Below are 6,876 nucleotides of genomic sequence, written 5' to 3' on the forward strand. Positions count from 1 at the left end.
TGATTAATCGGTTTGAGTTATTTCTTAAGGAAAAAAAGTCTAAATTCTCTGATTCCACCTTCTTAAATGTGAATAATTTCCGGTTTCTTTACTCCTCTATGACAGTGAAATAAATATCTTTGGGTTCAGGACAAAAAGACATTTGAGGACGTCATATTGCGCTTAGGGAAACACTGGTCAACATTTGTCACCATTTTAGACCAAACAACTAATCGATTAATCTATAAAATAATAGACAGATTAATCGACAGTGAAAGCAATCGTTAGTTGCTGCCCTAATACTACTGATTGTTTTTATCAATATTGCAGTGATTACAAAATTAAATGCTAGTAGTTGATAAAGACTTTTTTGTTGTTGTTTGTTGTTAATTTTTTTGTAATAGGCCCTTTGTCATAAGATATTTATCCTGTGACATTATTCAATTTTCTTGCAAGGACAGGCACGTGTGTTCCACCTATGTGTTCCATGTGGATTCACGCTCATGTTCAGTAACTCCGGACTCTGACTCAGGTAAAGGGGACTCGAGTCGGACTCTTCTTTGGTGACTCTGAGTTGGACTCAAACATTGGGGACTGGAGATATAGTCACTTGACTACAACACTGCTTGGAAGTACACATGTCACAATGTAGCCAGTCCGTGTGACTCTGGTCTTATCAGCTGTATCAGAGGAGTCACTTGCAGCACAACGCTTCCTGTGCCTCAGAGCCCTCTGTCTTTTCTGTGAAAGCACGTGTCCTGCATATAAACATGTCAATGAGGAAGTGCTGCAGTCAAAAGAAACTAAGCTGATGATAGGTCTTCAGTTGTGTTGACTATAGCTCAGTGGTTCCCAACCTTATGGGCACGACCCTAAGTGCATGGAATTCAATGGCTGGAATTCAATGCATGGAATTCAAATAGGGTCGCCTAAAATGTCTTTAATTGTTTTTTAACACCACACACAATTTAATACTACCAAAGATGATTAGGGACACTTTATTTTATTCTTTAGTTTTGAGTTTAAAGTGATTATCTCTAAGATTTCAGTTTTGTTCTCTTGGGTGACACCTATGGTGACGGGTGGTAATTGCAGGTGAGATCCAAACAGTGTTGCATTATGTGACATCACTGTCACATAATGTCACAAAGGCTTCATCCCAATAGACCATACTGTAGCCTCAATCAACATTGTGAGTGACTCTTGTTTTTTTATCAAAATCTTTTAGATTATAACTTTAAATCAGGATTCTAAAGTTAGAATTCTCAGATTAAAGTCAGAATTCTGCGGGGGAAAAGAAGCATACTATAGCCGTTTTCACACATGCGTACAGGAACATTGCCTGTAAATCAATATCGGCCATTTCCCGGAATTTCCCTTCACACCTGAGGGCTCACATGTGTGAATATAGCAGTCAAATTACCTGTATTTGAGGGGGGTCGGGGGGGGGGGGCACTGCAGAGCGGGTGGGGAGGGACGTGTGCACTTGGATGGGGAATCTCCGATGGTGAAATAAGTTTGCTTGTCACACAATAAATCACACTCGTTTGACTTAAGAGGGCATGCATGTTGTATCCTTCACATTCGCTAACCAGTCTTTGAACTGAAATATTTGAAGAAGTTGGGATCCGTGTCTGAGAGAAATAGCCTGGCTGGTTCGATGTTTATCCGTTCACCTGCGTCGCGTTGAAGCACTTTTTACAGACTGGCTTCGTTTGATGTGTCCGGGCTTGCCTTCGCTGTCAGCAACGTAAGTAAGCTAAATACTTCCACATTTCGCTTCGTGCATTTGCTTTCTCAACAAGCATTGGGCGGCTTTTGCTGTGTCCTGTGTGTCGGGCTGCGGACTGAAGGACTGGCCAGAGAGAGCAGAGAGGGGAGGGGGGAAATCTGCACGCCCACACATGAAGCAGACATACCGCTCTTCTGACAACCTCCAAAGTGGTGAAAAGTCCGCGATGACGGGGTCGCGCTTATACCGGAAAACAATTTTCACACATGAAAGGTATAGACCACTTTCTGGTAATTTCCCGGTATAAAGCGCATGTGTGAAAACGGCTTATGTGACATCACTGACCATGTCACTGATGATATTATCGATGGTGCACCGGAATTTGAATGTCTCGGGTCCCTAGATTTTTGTGACGTCAAAATAGGGTCACAAGCCAAAAAAGTTTGGGAACCCCTGCTATAGCTAATATCTCTGTGTGCAGTTCTAGACTTTTCAACTTGTATGTAGCCATAAAGCACACTTTGCGATGTATTGCTTTCTGAGTGGGCTATGCAGACTAGTGCGATATCAAGAGCTGTCAATTATATTTATACATGCGTCCCAACAACATGGCTGCCTGCTTGCTTGTGGCAATAGAGAGGAGTGTGATGGCAGCTTAGATCATGTGCGCTAGGCTATCATCACAAAGTGATCGGATGAGCCGAGCTAGGCCCAGTTGAAGGCCAATCGCCGAGTCCTGGGAGGAAATGGGGTTTTGCTCGGTCATGCGAACAATGGGTCTGAGTGTCAGTGAGTGATGTAATTGGATGGCCGAGTGTCGGTGAGTGATGTGATTGGATGGGCAGTATGCTCCATGCGGAAGTTGGGTGGGTCCCCTTCCCTATATACCCCTGTCACACATCATTAACTCTTTCAGCGCGAGATTTACAGAGCCCTTTTTCACTTTCCATCATATCATGGCATGCTGTTCAATAAAGTGATCACAGTCACACAACAATTAGATTCACCCTATTGCTATTCGAAGGTGCCATCGCTGTGTGTCTCTTGTCAGGGGTTTGAAATTGGAGGATTACCTGGATTCAAAAAATAGATCTAATGTAAAAAATAAAAAATAAAAGTAACAAAAATAAATGCCATTTAACTAGACTTCATTGCCGACCGTGTTTATTGATCTAATCCTCTTTCAAAGGAAAGGCACCTTAAACTCCCGATGCCGTGAGTGAGGTCATTCTTTTGATAGTCTATTAGGCAATCAATAAAATGATGTCAGGAGAAGTCTATAGCACATCACGACAATGAATAAAACATTCAACAAAGGTCCTGCGAGAGACAATCCAGAATGCATTAGTCAGACAGCATTGTGACGTTGCCAAGTAAACAAAGCACAAACTGGCAGCTTTTCTGCCCTAAAGCCAAATACATGTAGGCTACAGAGAACCAGTAAGAGAAAAGACACACACACACACACACACACACACACACACACACACACACACACACACACACACACACACACACACACACACACACACACACACACACACACACACACACACACACACACACACACACACACACACACACACACACACACACACACACACACACACACATACAGAGAGAGAGAGAGAGAGAGAGAGAGAGAGAGAGGGCAACCCAAACATAATACTTGTTTGTTAGCAAATGAATGGAGCCATTGAAAACCGAACATTTCTTGTCAAAGTGTGAATGCGACAAAGAAGGAAAACAGCAGCCCGAGTTGTTGAACGGACATCTTTTATGAATCCGTGCCTGTCTCACAGCTGAACAGCGATATATATCAGCTGAATATTCATTAGGACAGGACTGGATCTGCAGCGCAAAACTCCTCGCTTAACTGTTTGACACAAGGCTATATCTTGGAAAGATAAAATTGGAATAGTTCTTCTGAGTGTACAATGCAGACAGTCTCTACAAGGGAAATCTGGAAAGGTGCTTGAAAACAAACAGCTCTTTGTTGCAGAAGCAGCTCACTACTTGACTAGTTCTGTGAAAGCAGCCTCACGTTTCTAGTTATCACGTTTCTTCACTCATCCTTTAAACACGGAGGGAAAGGAGAAATGACCTCTCCTTTAATGGGCAGCTGATGATGTCATATCACTACACACACATTCTTTGGTCTCCAAGTAAAGCAGCTCTTCTGCGCCCTGATTGGCCGACCGGCTGCCAGAGGGGGAGGGTGTTTTCCCCCCCTCTTGCCTGTGGATGAATCCCTGACTGTGCCTGAGTGAGCTCAGCCCTTATTCGTCTTCTCTGTCTCCTGTAACTCGTGTCAAAATAACAATTCATTCTCTCATTCATTCTCTAGTCTCACACAATATCCAGAGCAATGCACTGTCAAGTATTTAAACAGGTGCCTTCTACTCAGGGCAGGCTCAAGTGGTTATAGTATTATTGACTAAACATTCAGGTGTCAAACTTCTGCTTCGTCTCAAAATCCTATAAACGGAGGCCTCAGTCGCATACTTTACATGCTTTCCCTCCCCTAGTCTAATCTATTTGCCCATGTCTTCCTCTGCGAGTCTCGCCGCCTGTAGCTGTGCAATTGTTTTGGCTGAGTTGTGATGAACAGTGAGCTGAACTCTGTGCGTGCCCCCTCGCTGCACTGGTTGCCCTCTGCAGTGAAACACAATGCCTTACGCCTCCATGGCGGTGCTGTCTGGGGCTACAGGTGACCAGCTGTCTGGCCGTGTTCCTCTCCTCTGGGACAGCTGGGGCCATCAATCTCCCCCTGAGGCTTCTGGCCACAACAACACCGGACTGTCTGATCCGCTCTGTCACTCCTCCAAGGGACACCGTTTTCTACCACTACTATTACTAACACACTGTTGTCGTGGATTTTGCTAAACACTGAGAGAAGAAAGCGCTCGCTTCTGGATAATGGCGGCTGTTCATTCACTTTAGTAGTTTTTCCAGGGTTGTAAATCTCCGCTGACATCGGGCTCAGCGTGAGACCGGTGGATGTTAGTTATTTTGAATCGAGTCCGTTTATTGAATGGCATTGGCATTTCGGGCCAAACAACAGCCCCAGTCTTCACCTTCGGAGAGGTTTTATGACGCCTCTGATGGCCATAAATTGATACATTGTTGAGCCACTCCACACAGCACGTGCAGTCGCAGGCCTTTTTCCCTCCGCAGATGGAAAGCATTGAAGCCCATTATTGTGCTCTTGGAGGGGCGTCTTCTACCATGAACTCTTTGGCACACTTTTAAAGAGAGTGGCCCTAATGTATTCAGGCCGTATTCAGTGGCTTTGGCAGCAGGGCTCCCATCCCCCCCCCCCCCCCCCGGTCCAGCGTCCTACACACATCCCCCCATCCAGCGTCCTCCACACAGCTCTTTTTCTCACAAGAGAGGGTAAACATGTGTGAGTCGCACTGTTCCCTGCATGGAACTTTGCCTTGTTTATCAAGGAGAGGAGTTGATTTGCCTGACAGGGGACTTCAAAGGCCAACAGAAAAAGCACGAGAGCCACGGCCAAGACATTTCCTGTTGATCTCAGAGAACCTTCGTGGAAAAGGATCAAAATAAGTGACCAAAAAAAGGGGGGGGGAGCCAAAGCAGGTCTATGATTGAAGAATGTGAAAGCTTCAAGCTGTTATGACACCCCATTGGCCGTTGCATAATGGGTGTGTTGAAAGAACATTGTTTATGTTACCATGACAGCCAAGTGAACCTGTGTCAGTGATCTGCTGTTTGCCAATGCAGCACCCATAATTAGGCATTAGGCTGAAGCAAAGCGTAGCAGCAGTAGGGGCAGGATGTCTCGAGGCTCTCGAGGACTTGTGGAACAGAGGGCTAGTTGTTGATGTTGGTGATTATTACGTATATATTGTGTTGAGGTCAGAATTCCTCAGGAATGGCTGTTACTCATGTGACTGCCTCAGGGCTTCGTCCCCTCAGGGCTTTTCGGATGGCTAATTGTGTCTTTAGAGTTGCAGGGCGACAGTGCAGTTTCATTGGGTGGAGACTGTCTGCACCCACAGACTCTCAGTCACTCACTGCAGCATTATTGTGTCACACCCTCGCCCACTATACACACACCTTATACGCATGTAACAGGAACAATCATCCAGACAGCATGACTCTTACAACATAGACTGTCTGATCAGACGCACCAACAACTTCCCTGTGCATGTGATTCGCTCTGAGGGTGTTGTTTTCTGTTGTTATTTCGGGCATTGTGTCTGTACCTGCTTCCACTTCTTCCAGCTGGAAATATAACATTGTAGGGCTACAGTAACATTTTAAATTACAAGTCACAGTTCCTCCACCTTAATTATAGTGTAATTGGACTGTAACAATAGCCTATATGTGATACAATTTGACACAGCTGAGTCTGTTGCTATGTGTAAATGTATCATTGACCTTGATCTTGAATATTTACTGGGGAAATTGCAGGATAGGTTTAAACCGCTGCAAATACAGAGAAAAACGCTTCCCACTCTCTCACTTTCCCAGTGGTTTCTTCTGTAGAGCATTTCATAATTCACCGCTATGTTTTGTTACTCTAATCTCACCATAATTATTGAAATGAAGAAGCTGTAATTTAAAGTGTTGCTATTTTTACTCACGAGTGCAAATTTGAACTTTGATTATTGTCAACAGAACCAATGTACAGGACAGGGCTCATGCTTTACAAGTGGAATGTGCATAAAAACCCAAACAGTTATCTCTGTTGTCAATCTAAATTATTTCGCCATTGTTTGAAATTACTCCTTTGGGTTGGCAAATAAATTGCATGGCCATCCATAATGAATGTGATCTTACATGTACATTATCATGCTGCCAGCATTTCTCTTCTCAACGGTAAACGTTAATTTACAACTCGAGTGAAACAACTACCTCCGAAGCAAAAGACTGGTATCTAGTAAAGGCACATTCTGTAGAGTAGTGGTTCTCAACCTTTTTACACCAAGTAGCCTATTACCACCTGAGAAATGACCACCATATGAATGTATCAGACGGAGGGGGCCCCGCGTCATAGTTCAATGAAAATAGTATTGTATTGGGGGGAAAACATTTGAGAACCTCTGTGTTAGACGTAATGGGACTATTTCTGCTGTCATTCAGCTAGATGTGCTTGTTTTGCCTCTTTGGGTAACGCCCTAAATGGGGCCCTAAGC

Source organism: Poromitra crassiceps, assembly GCF_964638095.1.
Source record: "Poromitra crassiceps genome assembly, chromosome: 2".
Taxonomy (NCBI): domain Eukaryota; kingdom Metazoa; phylum Chordata; class Actinopteri; order Beryciformes; family Melamphaidae; genus Poromitra; species Poromitra crassiceps.